The sequence below is a fragment of the Sciurus vulgaris genome, assembly GCF_902686455.1.
Source record: "Sciurus vulgaris genome assembly, chromosome: 3".
NCBI classification, from domain to species: Eukaryota; Metazoa; Chordata; class Mammalia; order Rodentia; family Sciuridae; genus Sciurus; species Sciurus vulgaris.
In genome coordinates this window covers 115,708,297-115,729,664 of record NC_136463.1, presented here as the reverse complement: position 1 = coordinate 115,729,664, position 21,368 = coordinate 115,708,297, and the positions used below count along the sequence as shown (strand labels likewise).

Here is a 21,368-nt window from a genome sequence, read left to right as displayed (position 1 = left end):
AAACCTAGTTCATTAACAAATATTTACATCACATGGCTATTTTTGCAATGAGAACACTTAATATTTACTTTCTTTGTTTTTCAAGAACACAAAGTGTACATTATACTGTATATTATAGCTCTTGAACTTATTCCTCATATCTTACTGTAACTATATGGCCTTTGATCAGTATCTACTCTTTCTCCTCCCACAACTACCCCAGTCTCTGGTGATCTCCATTCTACTCTCTACTTCCATGGGATTGACTTTAGATTCCATATGGAATGAGATCACTGGGGTATTAGTCTTTCTATGCCTATCTTATTTCATTCAACATAATATCCTCCAGGTTCATCCACATCATCACCAATGACAAGATTTCATTCTTTTGTGACTGGTGAGTATTTCATTGTGTATATATATCACATTTTCTTGATCCATTCGCTGACTTCATGTCTTGGCTATTGTGTATAATGTTGCAATAAATGCGGGAGTACAGTTGTCTTTTCAATATATTGATTTCATTTCCTTTGAGTATATATCCAGAAATGGGATTGCTGGATCATACAGTAGTTCTATTTTTAATAATTTGAGGAACCTACTTGCTTTTTCCATAATGGCTGTACTAATTTACATTCTCATCGGCAGTATTTAAGGGTTCCCTTTTCTCCACATCCTTGCCAATTCTAAGAAAGGATGTTTTTAAAGGAAAGTAACTTACAATCCATCTCCTCATCTACATCAAATCCTAGCACACTTACAACTGCCTAATTCAACTGTGTCATTTGTTCCAACAGTTAAGACCTCAGTGCATTTACAAATTTATAGAAGGAAAAATTCTTTTTAAGTTGTTGGGATAAGGTGATCTTCGCAAATTCAGCCCAAACACAGAAGCCTTCTGTTTTTTGTTGTTATGTAGATCAGAGATAGAATTTTAATAAATAATAAATAAGAGAGGTGGGAAGTAGAAAAAAATCCAAAGGAGATATCAATAATATTAAACGTCTTCTAGGTACCATCTGTTGCATAATCCATTAGCTGAAAAATTGCAGAGAGCCCTAATAATAGCTCTTGAGATTTAAATAGCACCTTTCAAACAAAGAGCTCTGCTGTCACTAATCTCATCTGTCTTTACAACATCCTTTTAGGGTAAGTGACTAGAATAACTGTTATTATCTATACAAAGAGCAACACCTTGGCCCAGGGTTCAGTAATTTAAGCAAGGTCATACTCCTAGCCAGTATGGCTTACAGATGTGTATTAGGTAATGTAAATATGGGACACTTTTTGAATAGCTATGCTGTTCAGATCTAGAGTGAAATAGTCCCAGATACAACTTAATGATTTAAAAAGCACTGTTCCTGACCTTATGTGCAAAGATCAGATCCTCTGCTTACGGGAATCCTGGTCATGAATGTAGTATAAGTTCTTTGTAAATGCATTAGATGATCCTTTGCTTAGATGAAAGTACATAAAGGTCTATCTCTAGCACATGTATGTCCTTTTGATGCAAATATATGTTTATAATTGTCAGGGTCAGTCACATACATGTGTTGTATATATACATGCATGTATGTATGTGTGTTCACATGTGTGTATGTATATGTTTAGGAGTGGAACTTTTTGATATTCTGTTCAAATCTGAGCTAAAGTACTATTATTTGAACAAATGTAGACAAAAATCAGCAGTAAGTCTGGTCAGAGACAAACATACAGCCTATGTTCTGTGAGACTTTGATGCACTCCAGCAAGTTTCCCTCAAGTCTGAAGTTGGGCATCATCTTCTACCAATGGAAAATACTCCGAGTGCAGGTCCAAGAAGAATTGACTGTGGGCAAGACCATGGTACCTCACAAGAAAATCCACAGTGAGAACAGTGTCCTTTAATATTCAAGAATTGTATGTATGTCAGAAAAGAAGGTCAAATGTATTTTTTTAAAAAATGTTCTCTAGATTTCTCAGCCTAGCTTACTTTAAACTTAGGAAGCAAGTACTTAATATACTTACTCAGTTCATTTAATCAGATATTAATTAAGCTTAATTAAGCTTCTACTATGTGTGAGATCTTTGTCTAAGTTCTAGGAACAGAATGCTTAACAAGACCTCCCGGTCCCTGGCAACAAAGGAGTAGCAAATACAGAAAATAAACATAGAAACCAAAGGAATAAGACTGTGTGTGTGTGTGTGTTACTGGGGTCAGGCGGAAAAGTCATGGAAGGAGGGAGTAGGAGAGAGAAAGAGAGAGAGAGAGAGAGAGAGAGAGAGAGAGAGAGAGAGAGAGAGAGAGAGAGAGAGAGAGAGAGAGAGAGACCCCCTTTGGATGAAGTGATCAAAGAAGATTTTTGAGAGGATGATCTTGAAGCTGAGTCCTACAGCCACTATTAATATGATATCTATGCTATTGATGTATTCCTTAATCTCTGCTCAGTCCCATATGCTGTGAAAGTAAAATGGTATTTTATTACCAATTCCTTTGAAATAAAGCTTGCTGTACAAAACACATTTAAGTTCTCATAGGCAGCAGTTCTCAGACTTTAGTAGCAGGATACATTCTTAACAATTGTTGAAGATCCTCCCAAATTCTGTGATTTATGTTGGTTATATTAATATTTGCTATATTAGAAATCAAAGAAATGTGAACATTTAACTTATTAGATTAGCTTAGCAACAATTATATATATTATAGATTCATATATGAACATACTTTTAAACAAAAATAATTGGTGAGGAGAGTGGCATTGTTGTACATTTTTTTGCAAAATCTCTTTAATGTCTGGCTTAATAGAAGACAGCTGGATTTGCATGTCTGCTCCTGCATTCAATCTGTTGTGAAATGCTGTTTTGGTTGAAGTGTATATTTTTAAAAATCCAGCTTCACACAGCTATGTAGTTGGAAAAGATAGGACCTCATGTCCTTTCTGAGAACCCACTGTCATAGAGTAGCTTTTGGCTCAGTACACATTTATAGTAATGTGTGAAAAGTGAAAAATATTCACAAGAAGCTGGATATCTGGTGATCTTAATGATCTTCACATATGTTACTGTCAAGTGGTTTCCCTCTCATTGTTATGGGCATGCATTGGGTTAAATTCATATAGCAAACAGAACTCAAATATGACTCACAGCAGTTTATTCCTTTTTGTGCAACTTGCACAAAATGTAGCAGGTGGTAGAAATTTATACACTAAGTCTCATATTTTCACTTTATTTTCTACAACTGATTTCAGTAGGCTCTGGAGACCTCATTTCCACTGATGTCAGAATGTGCTGGCTTTGCCAGTAACACATACCTTCATCTCTACTGTTTAAAACAATCTCTTTTCAGCAATGATTTAATTTTTCATAATCTCTTTCTATTGGCGAGCTTATGAGAAGCTTCTGGGTCTCTCTTTTGCCTAGACCCTTTTTAAGGCCTGAGAGAGTTCAAAGCAATTTCTAAGTATAATTTTGTATCCTTTTTCTTAAAGAGGATTCCTGAAATTGTGCAAGATTTAGGCATTAAAAAATGTGGCTTTGCCTCTCCTTTCCCCCATCTCAATGTATTCCTTTCTCTCTCCTTCTCAAGATGGCATCTAGTTGAGTGGGGAGGTTAGTCATCCTTTTGGCAATTGTAGAGGAATGTCTGCCTTTGTACAGTACTCTAGGTTCTTGCTGAATGAGCTGCAGAAGTGCCCGTGGTCCCTGTGAACTCTGGGGGATCACGGTTTTTGCTGACTTGACCCTCAACTTAGTAGCTGCAGTGAGAAAAATCTGAGGTCTGACTATGGTCTTTGGCTTAGGAGTTGCTTTGTGGTTCTTTGCTGAAGAGGTCACCATACCCATGCTATTGATGAACCTCTCAGAGTATGATCGCCAACATTCTGAACTCTTTTCTGTGACCACCCTAGTCCCATGCTATTCTTGGGGAACAGGGTGCTTTCCTGGGCCCATTTAGTCATGAACCTCATTGGTTATTTCTTCTCTATTGCTCAGTGCCATGTTGGATAATGCTCCATGATGCTGTGAGGGTTCTGAGAAATTTGCAGACTGACCTCCTACTTTGGGACTTTATTTTCCTTATTCAGTATAGGTATTGCTACCATAGAACACATTGAAGTTTAATCCTAAGTTGGTAAGAGAGAAATGAGTACATTTGTCTGATTTCTTGCCTTTCTTTCTTTCTCCTTACTGTCTTGACTATTTTTACATGTAGAGTTCAATACTGTTAAGTATATTCACACTGTTGTGAAACAGGTCTCCAGAACTTTCTCATCTACAGTTTTCTATTTGGTTTCCTCATGTTTGGTGTTCATCTTTTCATCTCTCTTGTTCTCTATTGCAGAAATGCTATTTACGAAGTATGATTTTAATATATTTATATTTTAATATAATTACTCATTGTTTAAAACTTTTCAATCATTCTCCTTGCCTATAATATAAAATCCAGATTCCTCCAGGAAGCATATAAGTTTACTTATCACGCAAAATTTAACAACTGATTTGTGTCCCCACCAAACCCAGAGTATCATTTATTTTTTCTTAAACTACTTAATTCCTTCTCCTCCCATAGTAAACTTCTTGAGAGAAAGGCCCTGTGTTACATGTTGAGTATCCCTAATCTGAAAAATCTGAAATTTGAAATGCTCTAAAATCTGAAAATTGTTGAGTACCCATATGACTCTCAGAAAGTTTCAGATTTTGGAGCATTTTAAACTTCAGATTTTCAGATTAGGAAAGCTCAACCAGTAAAGTCTATGCAAATATTCCAAAATCTGAAAAAGTCAGAAATCTAAAACACTCTATCACAAGCATTTCTGATAATCAGTATTCAAACTGGACTCGTCTTTGCATCCTTATGTTTCACATAGTTTCTGATAAGTACCCAATAAATATTTGCTAAAGTAATGAAAGTAAATAATCACTCCTAATTATTGATTTTATTATTTTGAATTTTATTACATTGTCTTTCCCTTAAGCTGCAATATATATGTATTTAATTAAATTGACTTTTCCTAAAGTGTGTGTGCATATGTGTATATATACACACATATATATAATTAAATATTTAGTGTATATTATATTAAAATATTAGTGTAGGGATACATAATATTTTGAGAAAGTTCTCCCATCCTTAAAATCAATACCGAAAACTAGTAAAATTTAGGACTAAAAAGAAATCATGTAGTTCAAACCTAAAAGAGATTTAGAGTTTGCTAACAATTCCATAGCAGAGTTATGTGATATGGGTTTAATCATACAGGGCATTTGAGTCTTCTTGGTGTTTAAGGGACTTTTTCCCTCATTTTACCAGGACTGACCCAAATATGACAAAATCAAACAACACATTGTGTACTATGTTTTTGAAGTCATTTCGTTGTTGAGTTGAGAGTATCTGTCTGGGACCTTAGTTCCGCCCTCTTTCATGATTGACAATCAGGAAGCATCACAATTACTGAGGTTCAGAAAATTCATGTGGCTACACTGCATGTATTCTTGCCCACAAGTGTTCCCAAGCCTCAGTATTCCTCAAAGTATCTATCTTATAGGTAAATGTGTCTCATCTCTTCCATGTAGCTATAGCAAGTACTGCACAATCATAAGGCGGTCTCATTCTTCTGCTCTCTCTCCTGCATTTGTGACTTTGACAGCTGGCTCCTGATGGGCCTGGGAATCGACTGCAGATGTTTATGTACCTTAAGACTCAATTCAAAGACTGTTAGGCTTCTCACTTTGTTTGCCAGGGCTAGATATTTCTCATATTTGTTTTCTTTCCTGCATTTCTTCCTGTTTAGTCACATGCTTTTCAGAATCACTGATAGGTTGGTTAAGTTTTTTTTTTTTTTTCCTTTCCAGCTTCCAAGTGTAAATTAAGAACCTAAAGATTAAAGATCTTTAGAGCTTGAATATTGGCCTTAGAGTTGGAGAAACTAGAAATCTGTGCAGGCCCTGAATCTGATTGAATGAATTTGGGTAAGTCATGTGACAGGAGTTTCTGTTTCTTCATCTATCATATGGGTTTATTATCACCTGACAAATGAATTCATTAACATTTCAATGAGATTATTTGTGAGTGAATGCTCAATGTTGACTTGGTATAATAATGATGTATTTTTTAACCCACATTGATTAAATTTCTATAGACAATCATGTGGATGAATTTCTGCTTTGTTAAAGTGACCAGTCATTTCAGCTAATTTGGTCAAATGCCTAGTCAAATCTATTATTTTTACTGAATTGATTAATGGGCCTGTATAGAGAAAGTCCAAAAATAGCCTGGAAATTTAACTTTGCTGTTTAATAAATAAGCTTCCTGTTTGTCTTGTTAATGGCACCTGTATGACTCACTTCTGAGCCAGATGTTGTACTTCATCATTTCATAATGTGTCATTTCTGCACACTGACTTTCCTTTCATAGTTTCAGAAGCAAAGTCTATTTCATCCCATCACCAGGATATTGTCGATGACAGCTGCAACACCTGAATGGGTAGCTTTAGCTTTCACATGGGCATAGAGATAGAAAATTTTCTCAGCATCAAGCCAGCAGGGAATGAAGCATATGGCGGGAAGAGGAAGAAGTGAAGACTAGTTTCTATAACAAACCCTCTGAGTTTTGACAAGACTCTTTGATATACTGTCAAACTACCCCAGGGCTGAGAGGCAGGTAGCTCCTCTCTATCTCTAGTCTGAGCACTAAGATTTGCCTGAGGAAAGAACTTCCCTACATTGTTAGAAAAAAAGAGAACCTGTTGTGAGTTCTTTCTTATTAGATATGATAAGGAATAGTTTGTATTTCTCGGTGCTCTTCAGGTTTACCTGAATAGGTGTTTAGACCTATTCCTACGATATTTTAATTCAGTAGGTGACGGATGAGACTCAGGCATCTATTTTTTAAAAGTTCTTTTAAGTTCTTTCTGATGTGCAAAAAGCTACAGGGAAATGTATTAGAGAATCTAATTAGGTAATGAATGATTGTTCTAGAAGATGTACTTAAAGGCCTCCCTAATGCTGAGTTTATATGAGTCAATATGAAGATAGTTCTTCCCTGTCCAACATCTGAAATACATACAGGATCTAATAGGCAAGGTAAAATGTGTGATGTGACCTGTGAAATTTAGTAGGCAGTGGTAGGGATTGTGGCAAGTTGAAGAGTGAGTGAAGCTCTTTTTTTTTTTTTTTTTGTAGAGCAAGAAGTGACTCCCATGGGAAAGCCAGTACAGTTTATTATCTATTCCAGTGTCATATCAAGTTACATTAGGTTACATAGTAGTTAGCTTTGTGCATGTGCAGATCACATAACTTGCTTCTCAGAGTTCACTAGTACCAAATGTTCTTATTATAAGATAATATCTCCAGGCCTCCAGGACAGAAGAGTTGCAGAGCATTTCTAAGCCATTCAAACAGGGCACCTATTGTCAACCTGAGGTGTTTGCTCAAATCAAGCACTTTCACTCCCCTGTACATTGGCTGACCTGAAATCCCCACAACTCCCCTTTTTTATTTTGTATGGCCTTTTGAGTAGACATGATTTGTCTTCTGTTTAAGGAAGGTGGAGGGAGAAAGCAAGGCAAACATTGGCAAAAACAAGCACAACATAATAAGGCAAGTGTCAATGAACATTCTCCAATGAAAAGCTGTTTGATCCATATAAATTTTGGTAGCCATGAGGCTAACCAATCTAATAAATTCCAACCTCCATAATCTTGTTTTGCCTTATTTACAATGTCCTTACAATGATCCAATTCCCATTTAATGGTGTTACTATTATCAGTTAAAATGAAACAAAACATTTTATTAAATTCCTGGCATCCTTTATGATATAACAACAGCAAATAATCAATAGCAGCCTTATTATCAAGAATAGTTTGACAGATACAAATTTTAAAAGAATTAACAATTTTTGCTAAGTACTAAAGCAAGAGTGAAGCTCTTGAAAGGCATTTAATTTAACAAAATGTATCTGTGGACAATTCTGGCCTTTGGTCTCTACTTTTACCGGAGTGTTAAAAGTCTTCCAGAGAGGTTGGCAGGGGCTGAGGGAAAGGGGAATTTTTCTCATGCTTAAGTTTTCTTCAGCTTCTCCAGTGTGAAACACACATTGCTATTTTCTTTTTAAGGTTTATAAAACAATGTTAAAACATTAAATGTAAGAAATATGTCTTGTAAATTGCCTTTCACAAAGAGGGAGGAGAGGAATATGATTAAAAGGGATCCATTTCCTTCCCTGGTTTTATCCCTCAGCTTTTTCCATCTGACTGCGTATTCGCCGCACATGTGAGTAGATAAGGCTAAGTGGGGTCCAAGTGAATTTGACATTCAGTGTATCCTGATTTCTTCTATTCTTGGATCCACTCCTAATCCTGCAGGACAGTGGTAAGAAAATGTCGATAAAACAAGAGAAATATGAAGAAAGATAAAGTACTTCAAGAAAATTTGAAGAACTATTTTAAAGTTAGAAGTATTTTAGGGGCATCTGCTGAAAATGTTGCCTAGCTGTGGTATTCCTTTTTTTTTTTTTTTTTTCACTTTAGGGCAATGAAATTTTATGAGTCACTAAATACATATTTTGACATCTGGCTTCACTGTTTTTTTTTTTTTTTCTTTCTTGAATTCTGTAAATGCTCATCATGAGAGTTTCCTTCTTGTCATCTTTTGATACTACATTTTCAGTCATTTTCTGTGTGAATTGCAGATGGTGATACCTAATTGCCTTAGGCCTTAGGCCTGAATTCTCTAGCTAGAGTAAGGCATGAGGGCAAAAAATGGGAATGTTAAATTTTGTGTGAAGACAGGCTAAATTTTGGTCCTTCTTCACTGTATAATTTTTATCCTTTTGCCCAATTTATTTGTTAATGTAAATTCTTATATTTAGCATTATTTAGACATGATTTCTCACAGATTTAAAGATTCTCTTGACAAAATTTCATTCTGACACCTCTAGTTTTGGAACTCCAATCCATGTGAGATTCTGAGATGTTTTAATTTTGAATTTCTTGATTTTCTTTTGTAGAGAAATTAATTTTACATTGACATAAGGTAATGACTGGTCTTTTATATGAGTAAAATTTTAAAGTTCTAAACTGGTATTTATGATCATCAAAAATAATTTTAATTTCTAAAACCAATGAAGTATGTTTATGCTGTTTCATAGGGAGGAAATATGGATTAGCAATAGGGACTAGTGATTTTCGTGGCTATGAAATGAAAATTAAAATGTGATTTTCCATTTCAGGTTGTCGGTTGGAGGGTAAGGAAGGGACTAGATCCTAGTTCTCTGTTTCTGATCATTACCTTGTGAGGTTACAAGAAACGTTCTAGAGTGAGTCTGCTATCATGTGATAGGAAATTTAAGATAACGTGAAGTTCCCACTCTCTGCTAACTATCTTAGTGATGCAGAGAAAATGTGATGAGATCCCTGCATATGTATATATACTTTTGGGAAATTAGCTCAGGATCCCTCAGCTTAACATCTGAAACATCAGCATTGAGCCCTACCTGGTCATGTCGATTTCTTAACTGATATTGTCTAATCTTAGGCATTACTGCCAAAGTGTGAGAGCATGTTTTCGAAGAGTTACTCTGCATGATCCAGGAGTACTTCTTGGAGTGTGTGGAGACACAGGGGTTAGTTGCTGAAGAACTTGTGGGACTGCAGCATTCTTTGGGCTGTACTAAGAAGCTTGGAATGGGGGATAACCCTGAGTTGCTAACATTTCCCAGTTACCGTGAACAGGACAGCATTTATTTTAGAATCTGTGGAGTGGCTTTCACTTTTTTCTCCCCAACTTTTGCTTTCACTTTTGACTTATGGAATTGGTGAGGAAGGTTTTGTCAGCCAAGAATAGGATATTGATGCTCTGGAATCCTAGTGAGTTTTTTGAGGAAGATATTCAACCTATTTGCCTGAAGATTAAAGAAGTTTTGTTTTCCTGACTTTCCTAAAGAGGACTGCTTCATTAGGTAGCCTAGCTTTGGTCAGGGATAGCAGTTAGGAAAACTGAGACCCAAATTTGAGGGGCAATGCTTAAGAGAATCAAAGTAAGTTTTATTTTTGATTTCATAGGCTGCTTTTGTGGCACTCAATGATTTCCACTCTCACTAAGATAACATTTATCAGTCCTATAAAATTTAATTAAAATATTAGAATAGTTTTTTATTTTATTGCCTCTTGCATCTGTGCTTCTTACCCGGACAGCCACATTACAAAAGCACAGTATTTATTATTCATGAAGACATCCAAGGCATTGCAATTATTAGCTCTTCTTTAAATTAAATAGACCTTATCAAATAAACAAAAAGATTAATAGGAGCAGGGGCAGCAAGTGAAGAAGTGGGAAGGCCAACTTGCAAATCTGATTTAAATGTCTGGTATATTGAAATTGAGGGGAAGATGTAAAATTAAGAAAGTTACAAGCAGGAAATGGCAAACACCAGCTGAGGCGATGGAGAGTGCCATATGTTATATGTTCTTCATGCTTTTTTTTCTCCTGCTTTTTTCAAAAAAGACTATATATAAAATACACACATTATATATATATATGCATGCATACATTACCCTGGCACATGTATCATTAAGGATCTCCTTGGAAAGACAAGTTGATATATTTATTTTTTGGAAACAAAAATTCAAAGTTATTTTCTGCAGCATCAGGTTTGCATTTATACCAGTAATCCCAATTCTCTATTCATTGTTGAAGATTTAAAATTCTAGTCAGTTTCTTTTGGTTTTCCTGTTGGATTTTATCTGTCCAAGTTCTGAGCTCTGCTGTCTCTCTGTGTTTCTGTTGATGAGCATCCAAGGAATAGTTTTGAAGCCTGTTCCAATCTATTCTTCCCACAATATTTGTTTAACACGGGATAAACAATTGATCACAAAGAATAAACAATGATAAAATGTTCTTAATCTTATTATATTGGGGCTATGCAAATCTGGGCAGTATTTGTTACATGGAAGCAAATGTGAATTTCATGTATTTTATACTGTGGAATTAATTTTGAATGTCAAAATGACTTATCTCATTTATTATTCTCTGTTTAGATTTATTTTTAAAATTTGACATTTCCCCTGCAATTCGCTGTTCAAAACCTGTCTGCACATTTATATCCTTCCATCATATGCTGCTATAAACAATAATCAATAAAGCATCCAATAAAAAGTCTAGAATTGCTAGCTGTTAAGAAAGTCAGCAGCTTTTGAAAAAGGAGCAGCTATTCATCCTATCAACTCATCTACATTTCTTTAGGTCTTAGATGTCTTTGACCTTCCTAGTTTGCCTTCCAGATGGCAGTAGCAACTGAATTTCCTCTACATGTTCTGTATTCATGATTCATAGGAAAAAACCCCTCTCATCCTTGATTAATAATTTATTACCATTTAGCATACTTGTAAAAATTATATCAAGAATTCTCTTCCTCCCAACTATTCACAAAGAGCGATGAAGTCTTCTATTTTAGACAGGAGCCTCCCACTTAATGACTTAACCTTGTTCCATGCTTAGTCCTCTGCCTTTTTGTAGCCTGTAACCTATAGGGGCTATTCTCCTTGGTAGACAGTGGAAATGGGCTCTACTTATTATCAAATACATTATTCTAGATGTGACAGTCTGTTCTAGAAGACTCATTTGAAGGAAGAAAAGTTTCCAAGTTAGTAAAAAAGTGGCAGTGACCTGGTATGTCAACTTATATTAGAAACGAGATTGATCAAATTATGTTATGTGCAGGTGCAAATATGGCATAATGAATCCAACTATTAAATGTAATTATAATGCACCAATAGAAATAGACTTTAATGAAAACTCTTCTTGAAACATTTTATAGACAGTGATGACTTAAGCATAGCTACTTAGTCCAACATTTTAAAGGGAGCTTAGTGGTGTAGATACAAACATTACAATAATTACTAATTCAAAGTGCCAAAAAGGTCTAGGATCTGGGGATTTTATATGAGGTTGAGGATTAGAAAAAGCTATGTCTACAATGACATTGATAATTTTTGGATTATGTTATAAAACTGTGAGATACTGGATATTTTAGAAAGTGTCACCTCCTTTTGTTCCTCTTCTTCCTGTTTTTTAAAATTAGTAAATTATCTGCCTATGTCTTGGTTGTCTGTTGTGTTTTGTAAGTGATAGTAGTAGGTCAGAAAAATGGAAACTGGAAATAGGGAAACAAAGTTTCCTCTTTTATATCATAAGTGAAATAGAGGTATAAATATAAAATCCAATGGTAATTTGACTGAGAGTTATATCAGACCTAGCCAATTCTTTGTCTCAGGCTTCACAGTGAGAAATTCAGAACAGCTGCCAGGAAGCAACACACTCTCTGTTTCTCAGGGGAGAAAGAAGGAAAACTAAAGGAACAAAGGACTGTGCCTGAACAGATGATCAAGCAATTAGAGTACTGTAAAATCTAAAAGAACTGTTAGTATCAGAACAATTGAATGAGAAAGTAATTTACTGAATGTAAAGCAGTAAATAGATTTGAAGTATATAAGAAAGAAAGAAGCCTTTGGAATCTTAATGTAAGATAAGAAGTGAAATAGACTTGTATTCTTTTCTGTCAATCTCTCTCCTCCTTTCCTTGCTTCCCATCAAATCATCAGGTTGGAAGTCAGTGAGAAGAGTCAATATGGACCATGTCTCTTGAAGGTGAATACCAGTCACCCAGAATGTCATTCTCCTTTATTCAGGGTGACCTTGAAAAAGGTACTTAAATAAATGAACACTCCCATTTCAACTAAGTCATTTAGTGGGAATTGTAAGATTTAAGAGGCCATGGTATGAACTGAATCACATCACTGGTCCCTTGAGAAAGTAAAGGTGGGATTTTTATGCTTATCAATACTAATAAATAATAAATGTTTTTATTACTCACCGTTTACAATGATATTTGCCTTCAGTGTGATGTTCAGGTACTGAGTATTCCAAGGGTAGAAAGATTGATGAATGGATAGATAAGAAGAGTGAAATACAGGAAAAACATATTACAATTTTGTACCATTTCCAGACTGTTGGTGCCTACTGATTTTTTCCTGTTGTACATGCTTCTAAGCACAGCTCTCCTTATGAGTGAGGTGTTATGTTTGTGATATGATTTAAGTGTTACTGGAAGAGTCCTGTTTCTTCCAAGATATTTTTGTTTCTGATTCTTTCAGTTCCTATGGTTTAACCATTCAGAATTAGTTTCTTCAGGTCTTCAAAACTATCCCACTAAAATGTAAATGTTTCCCTCAGTTGAAGCCTGAGTGGATAGGTGGGTAGGCTCACTTTAGTGAGATAAACCCTGCTTGAATGTAACATAGGCTAACTGTAAGGATGGAAGAAGTGACATCCATGTTACAAGAGGATAGCTGAGCAGGAGGTGAGGAACTGTTACTTAGATGGGGAGTGTTATGACTTGCTCTGAAGAAAACTAGTTAGCAGTTGAATATCGCTTCCATTCTAGAATTGAACAGATGAGTTACTTAAAATGGTTGCTTTGGGGGGCTGTTTGAAGAATTTTGTTGTTTATCATCTTTCTGAGAGTCACATACAAACAGGCTTACTTTCTGTTTTTAAACAAAGACAACAGAGGGCTATGACAGAAGTACCCTGTAATTGTGACCATGCGTGAATCCCAAATATAGGCCATAACAATATTTCTACCTGCCCCTGCAGAAACTAAGACATTTGGTGAACTACTTTCTAAAATTTCAAATAAATTATAAAAAATTCAAAAAATATGAGAAGGTAAAAAAGAAAAAAGGTTTATCTTCCAAAGACAACTGCATATAATTTTTTAGATTTTTTTTCTGTTAAATTAATGAAGTTTCCAACTATTACATTGTGAAGGACTAACCATTGCAGAAAATTTAAATTCAGAAGGCACAAGGAGAAAAAGTCTTCCAAAACTATTCTAATTTAAGAGAGGGTCACCAAGAACATTTGTGTATTTCCTTTCTGTATTTAGAAAAATCTGTATACATGTGTTATGGCAAATGATTTGTCCCCAGAATCCATTCTGCTTTTCTTCCTGTACACCCAATGACCCAATTAAAAACTACATTTCCCAGATTCCACTGTGGCTAGGTGTAGTCATGTGACAAAGTTTTCACCAGTGAGACATGCACAGAATTCACATGTGCAATTTGTGGTCATTTTTTTAGGGTGATTGCCCTGGACCTGTTCTTCTGTTTCCTTTCCACTCACAGGGGCTAATTGTTAAGAGGAAATAGAAATTCCAGGCTGATCAATAAATGCACAAACACCTGCCCAAATCTTGGAGTATCAATTTGCCATCTTGGAGAATCCAAACTTAAACTGAAGAAATCCTACATGTGTAATTCAGAAGTCAAGAGCTAAAGATCCCTTGGATATAGTGGCCTTACAAATAAGCTGATGGGACTTAGAGAAATTTGAATTTTATATTAATATTTTAATGCATCTTTTATAAATTCCTAAATACTCTGTAAATATTTTAACAAATACTCTGCATTCATTTTGGCACAAAACCCTATATGGGTTCTTGGAAGACATGATCTTTTAAGAGTTGTATAATTATCATATGAATAAATATTACTTATTGGGCATTGTCACTGTTTTTAATTTTTATTATAAAAATTCTTTTTTTTATTATTTAAACAAATGGGATACATGTTGTTTCTCTATTTGTACATGGAGTCAAGGCATGCCATTTGTGTAATCATAAATTTACATAGGGCAATGTTGTTTGATTCATTCTGTTATTTTTTTCCCTTCCCCCCACCCCTCCCACCCCTCTTTTCCCTCTATACAGTCCTTCCTTCCTCCATTCTTACCACCCTCCTTATCCCTAACCCTAACTCTAACGCTAACCCCTCCTACCCCCCAGTATATGTCCTCATCTGCTTATCAGCGAGATCATTTGTCCTTTAGTTTTTTGAGATTGGCTTATCTCACTTAGCATGATATTCTCCAACTGCATCCATTTGCCTGCAAATGCCATAATTTTATCATTCTTCATGTCGGAGTAATATTCCATTGTATATATATGCCACAGTTTCTTTATCCATTCATCAACTGAAGGGCATCTAGGTTGGTTCCACAATCTGGCTATGGTGAATTGAGCAGCTATAAATATTGATGTGGCTGTATCTCTGTAGTATGCTGATTTTAAGTTCTTTGAGTATAGGCCAAGGAGTGGGATAGCTGGGTCAAATGGTGGTTCCATTCCAAGCTTTCTGAGGAATCTCCATACTGCTTTCCAGAGTGGCTGCACTAATGTGCAACCCCACCAGCAATGTATGAGTGTACCTTTTTCCCCACATCCTCGCCAACACCTATTGTTGCTTGTGTTCTTGATAATCACCATTCTAATTGGGGTGAGATGAAATCTTAGGGTAGTTTTGATTTGCATTTCTCTTATTACTAGAGATGTTGAACATTTTTTCATATATCTGTTGATTGCTTGTACATCTTCTTCTGTGAAGTGTCTGTTCATTTCCTTAGCCCATTTGTTGATTGGATTATTTGTATTCTTGGTGTAGAGTTTTTTGAGTTCTTTATAGATTCTGGAAATTAGCGCTCTATCTGAAGTATGAGTGGCAAAGATATTCTCCCACTCTGTAGGCTCCCTCTTCACATAACTGATAGTTTCCTTTGCTGGGAGAAAGCTTTTTAGTTTGAATCTATCCCAGTTGTTGATTCTTGCTTTTATTTCTTGGGCTATGGGAGTCCTGTTAAGGAAGACTGATCCTAAGGCAACAAGTTGAAGGTTTGGACCTACTTTTTCTTCTGTAAGATCCAGGGTCTCTGGTCTGATTCCGAGGTCCTTGATACATTTTGAGTTGAGTTTTGTGCAGGGTGAGATATAGGGGTTTAATTTCATTCTGTTGCATATGGTTTTCCAGTTTTCCCAGCACCATTTGTTGAAGAGGCTATCTTTTCTCCATTGCATATTTGGCCCCTTTGTCTAGTATGAGAAAATTGTATTTATTTGGGTTTGAGTCCATGTCCTCTATTCTGTACCATTGATCTACCTGTCTATTTTGGTACCAATACTATGCCATTTTTGTTACTATTGCTTTGTAATAGAGTTGAAGATCTGGTATTGCGATACCCCCTGCTTCGCTCTTTCTACTGAGGATTGCTTTAGCTATTTTGGGTTTTTTATTCTTCCAGATGAATTTCATAATTGCTTGCTCTATTTCTGTAAGGTACATCATTGGGATTTTAATTGGAATTGCATTGAATCTGTATAGCACTTTTGGTAGTATGGCCATTTTGACAATATTAATTCTGCCTATCCAAGAACATGGGAGATCTTTCCATCTTTTAAGGTTTTCTTTAATTCCTTTCTTTAGTGTTCTGTAGTCTCATTGTAGAGGTCTTTCACCTCTTTTGTGAGATTGATACCCAAGTATTTTATTTTTTTCGATGCTATTGTGAATGGGGTAGTTTTCCTAATTTCTCTTTTTGAAGATTCATCAATTATGTATAAAAGTGCGTTGGATTTATGAGCATTGATCTTGTAATCTGCTACTTTACTGAATTCACTTATGAGTTCTAAGAGTTTTCTGGTGGAATTTCCAGGTTCCTCTAAATATATAATCATGTCATCAGTGAACAGGGATAGTTTGAGTTCTTCTTTTCCTATTCATATCCCTTTAATTTCTTTGGTTTGTCTAATCGCTCTGGCTAGAGTCTCAAGAACGATGTTGAATAGAAGTGGTGAAAGAGGGCATCCCTGCCTTGTTCCAGTTTTTAGGGGGAATGCTTTCAGTTTTTCACCATTTAGAATGATATTGGCCATGGGCTTAACGTAGATGGCCTTTACAATGTTAAGGAATGTTCCCACTACCCCAATTTTTTCTAGTGTTTTGAGCATGAAGGGATGCTGTATTTTATCAAATGCTTTTTCTGCATCTATTGAAATAATCATGTGATTCTTAACTTTTAGTCTGTTGATATGGTGAATGACATTTATTGATTTCTGTATGTTGAACCAAACTCGCATCCTGGGATAAAATCCACTTGATCGTGGTGCACTATCTTTTTACTATATTTTTGTATGCGATTTGCTAAAATTTTGTTGAGAATTTTTGCGTCAATGTTCATTAAGGACATTGGTCTGAAATTTTCTTTCCTCGATGTGTCTCTGTCTGGTTTAAGTATCAGGGTGATATTGGCTTCATAAAATGAGTTTGGGAGGGTTCCCTCCTCTTCTATTTCATGAAATACTTTGAGGAGTATTGGAATGAGCTCTTCTTTAAAGGTTTTGTAGAACTCAGCTAAGAACCCATCTGGTCCCGGACTTTTCTTTGTTGGTAGGCTTTTGATGACCTCTTCTATTTCATTGCTTGAAATTGATTTATTTAAGTTGTCTATGTCCTCCTTGTTCAGTTCAGGTAATTCATATGTCTCTAGAAACTTGTTGATGTCTTTGAGGTTTTCTGTTTTGTTGGAGTATAGATTTTCAAAATAGCTTCTAATTATGTTTTGTATTTCACTCGTGTCTGTTGTGATATTTCCTTATTCATTCCGAATTTTAGTAATTTGAGTTTTCTCCCTCTTTCTCTTTGTTAGTGTGGCTAAGGGTTTATCAATTTTGTTTATTTTTTCAAAGAACCAACTATTTAGTGTGTTAATTTTTCCGATTGTTTCTTTTGTTTCAATTTCGTTGATTTCGGCTCTGATTTTAACTATTTCCTGTCTTCTACTACATTTGGTGTTGGTCTGCTCTTCTTTTTCTAGTACTTGGAGCTGCAGTGTTAAGTCGTTTATTTGTTGATTTCTACTTCTTTTGTTGAATGCGCCCCATGAAATAAATCTTCCTCTAAGTACTGCTTTCATAGTGTCCCAGAGATTTTGATATGATGTGTCTTTGTTCTTGTTTACTTCTAAGAATTTTTTATTTCCCTCCTGATGTCTTCTGTTATCCATTCATCATATAATAGTGTATTATTTAATCTCCAGGTATTGGAGAAGTTTCTGTTTTTTATTCTGTCATTTATTTCTAATTTCAATCCATTATGATCTGATAGAGTACAAGGTAGTATCTCTATCTTCTTGTATTTGCTAAGTAGCTTTGTGGCATAAGACATGGTCTATTTTAGAGAAGGATCCATGTGCTGCTGAGAAGAAAGTGTATTCGTTCTTTGTTGGATGGTATATTCTATATATGTCCGTTAAGTCTAAATTGTTGATTGTGTTATTGAGATCTATGGTTTCTTTATTCAATTTGTGTTCGGAAGATCTATCCAGTGGTCAGAGAGGTGTGTTAAAATCGCCTAGTATTATTGTGTTGTGGTCTATTTGATTTCTGGAATTCAGAAGGATTTTTTTGACATACATGGATGAGCCAATGTTCGGGACATAGATATTTATGATTGTTATGTCTTGGTGATTTATGCTTCCCTTAAGCAGTATGTAATGTCCTTCTTTATCCCTCCTGACTAGTTTTGGCTTGAAGTCCACATTATCTGAAATGAGGATGGATACTCCAGCTTTTTTGCTGTGTTCGTGTGCATGGTATGTTTTTTCCCATCCTTTCATCTTTAGTCTATGGGTTTCTCTTTCTATGAGATGAGTCTTTTGCAGGCAGCATATTGTTGGATTTTTCTTTTTACTCCAATCTGCCAGTCTATGTCTTTTGATTGATGAGTTCAGGCCATTAACATTCAGGGTTATTATTGTGATATGATTTGTATTCCCAGTCATTTGACTCATTTTTGTTTTTTGACATGATTTGGTTTCTCCTTTATTTGGCTATTGCTTTAGGCTAGTTCATCCTGTTGCTGATTTGCATCGTTGTTTTTCATCTCTTCCTCATGGAATATTTTGCTGAGAATGTTCTGTAATGCCAGCTTTCTTTTTGTAAATTCCTTTAGCTTTTGTTTATCATGGAAGGATCTTATTTCATCATCAAATCTGAAAGTAAGTTTTGCGGGGTATGAGATTCTTGGTTGGCATCCATTTTCTTTCAGGGCTTGGTAAATGTTGTTCCAGGTCCTTCTAGCTTTTAGGGTCTGGATTAAAAAATCTGCTGATATTCTTATTGGTTTCCCCCTGAATGTAATTTTGATTCTTTTCTCTCTCAGCCTTTAAAATTCTGTCTTTATTTTGTATGTTATGTATTTTCATAATAATGTGCCTTGGTGTGGGTCTGTTGTAATTTTGTATATTTGGAGTCCTATAAGCCTCTTGTACTTGGTTTTCTATTTCATTCTTCAGATTTGGGAAATTTTCTGATATTATTTCATTGAATAGATTGTTCATTCCTTTGGTTTGTTTCTCTAAGCCTTCCTCAATCCCAATAATTCTTAAATTTGGCCTTTTCATGATATCCCATAATTCTTGTAGATTCTGTTCATGATTTCTTACCATCTTCTCTGTTTGGTCAACTTTGTTTTCAAGATTAAATATTTTTTCTTCAATATCTGAGGTTCTGTCTTCCAAATGTTCTATCCTATTGGTTATGCTTTCTATGGAGTTTTTAACTTGGTTTATTGTTTCCTTCATTTTCAAGGATTTCTGTTTGTTTTTTTTTTCAGTATCTCTAACTCTTTATTGAAATGATCTCTTGCTTCCCGTATTGCTCCTTTAACTGTTGATTGGTGCGATCATTTAATGCCTGCATTTGCTCTTTCATCTCCTCTTTCAATGCCTGCATTTGCTCTTTCATCTCCTCGTTTGCTTCCCTGATTGTTTTAAGTATGTACATTCTGAACTCCTTTTCTGACATTTCTTCTGCTTTGCTGTCATTGGGTTTTATTGATATAGTATTTAGGTTTGTTTGGGACATTTTCTTCCCTTGTTTACTCATACTGGTCAGATATCAGTGGGACTCTGTGATATTGCAGATTTCCTCTATTGGCTTATAGTGTCCCTGTAGATTTCCAGTGTATCACCTCCCAGTCTTCAGTAGCCTGAAGTCTTGGAGTAACTTGATAATGCAGTGCTTCCAAAGAAAGCTGCCCCTAGCCCCCTACTGTTTTCAGGGCTTGGAGCTGGCTCTGTGTGGAAAGGCACTCACTGGGGGGCCTGCTCTGAGAAGCTGGCCGTGTGGGAGGAGGCCACTGCCGGAGTGTGCAGGGCTGCCTGGGGAAGACTCTAGCTGCCCTGCCCTACTCTGATAAGTCGCCCCTATCCAGGCCTGCCACCCAGGCCGAGCTTCACTGGGTGGGGAAGACTCACCCCGTGGCTCTATTTTAGTCCGAGTCTTTCAATGCCTCTCCTTCTTGAATCCTGGGTTCTGGAGCAACTGGAGATGCAGTCACCCTCTAGTCTGCCATCTTGGATCGCCCCGTGGAAAAAGCCTGTGGCTGGAGGGGGCAGGGCCGCCTGGAGACGTCTCTGGCTGCCCTGCCCTGGTCCCAGAGGCTGCTTGCGGGTTGGAGCCCTCCGCTGGCTTGGGGACTTGTGGCTGGCTCTGTGTAGAAAGGCTCTCACTGGGCGGTCTGCTCCCAGAAGCTAGCCTAGAAAGGCGCTTCCCGCCAGAGGGAGCCGGGCTGCTTGGGGAAGTCCCTGGCTGCCCAGTCCTGGTCCCTGAAGCAACCTGCAGGCCGGAGCTCGCCGCGCTGGCTCAGGGACTTGAAGCTGGTTCTGTGCAGAAAGCTATAAAAATTCTTTTATAGAAATATATATGAAACCATATATATGAAATATATACATACATATTCAAATTTTCAATACACAAATATTTAAATCTATTTTACTGAGACTTAGTATTTTGTACCTTGAATTAAATGCCAAAAGTGAAATTATTGCATCATAGGGCATGTGTATTTTAAAGACTCTTGACATATTTTGGGGTTAATAAACTGTGACCACAACTGTGAAGTACTAGGGAAGGATCTGTGAGTCTCTTCCCAAAAGATTAATTATACATATGGCAGGAAGGGATGGGACCATGGAATGCTTGCATAAAGATCATGAAAAGTTCCTCATTATCAAGAAATTATGCTTGTTTACTCTTTAATGATTCTGTGACGGAATAGAGAATGACTTGATTTTCAGTGTATTAAATAAACTGAGATTTTGAGATTATATCACCATGCATCTTGACTTAAATAACTTCAGATGTGTGCAGGCTACTGATTTCTGCTTTAGGTGACAAAGGGGAATAGAATCTTTCTCAATTTGAAACAATACCTACATGTCACCTTAAAAGTCTAGCTATAGCCTGAGAGCAAATTCTTCCTTGGCAACCATTGCTTAAATGAGAGGCAATCTAGAAGGGGATCCTAGATGGTATGTATTCCATCTTCAGCAGAGGCCTAGATGTTGTGAAGTGTTACTGGAGTTCTATTTAGTGTTGTCTTTATTAGGGAATAAAGGCATAATAGAATTCTTTGATTGTGCCATCTGTTTCACTGTGATAAGAAAGCCCAAGTAAAACGTAGTTAAGTGCAGGGAAAGCTGTCTTAGTTCTGGTAGCTTATAACAACACCAGTGAC

The 21,368-nt window shown here is 36.2% G+C and overlaps 1 long non-coding RNA gene across 1 annotated transcript in view; it reads left to right on the top strand.

The window, feature by feature from the left end:
* The window catches only part of LOC306656539, a 79,360-nt gene that overhangs the window by 26,546 nt on the left and 31,446 nt on the right, over nt 1-21,368 (top strand). Inside the window, exon 2 of the long non-coding RNA XR_013762557.1 lies at nt 5,812-5,928. This is a non-coding gene — a long non-coding RNA (uncharacterized lncRNA). The remainder of the gene's footprint in view (nt 1-5,811; nt 5,929-21,368) is intronic.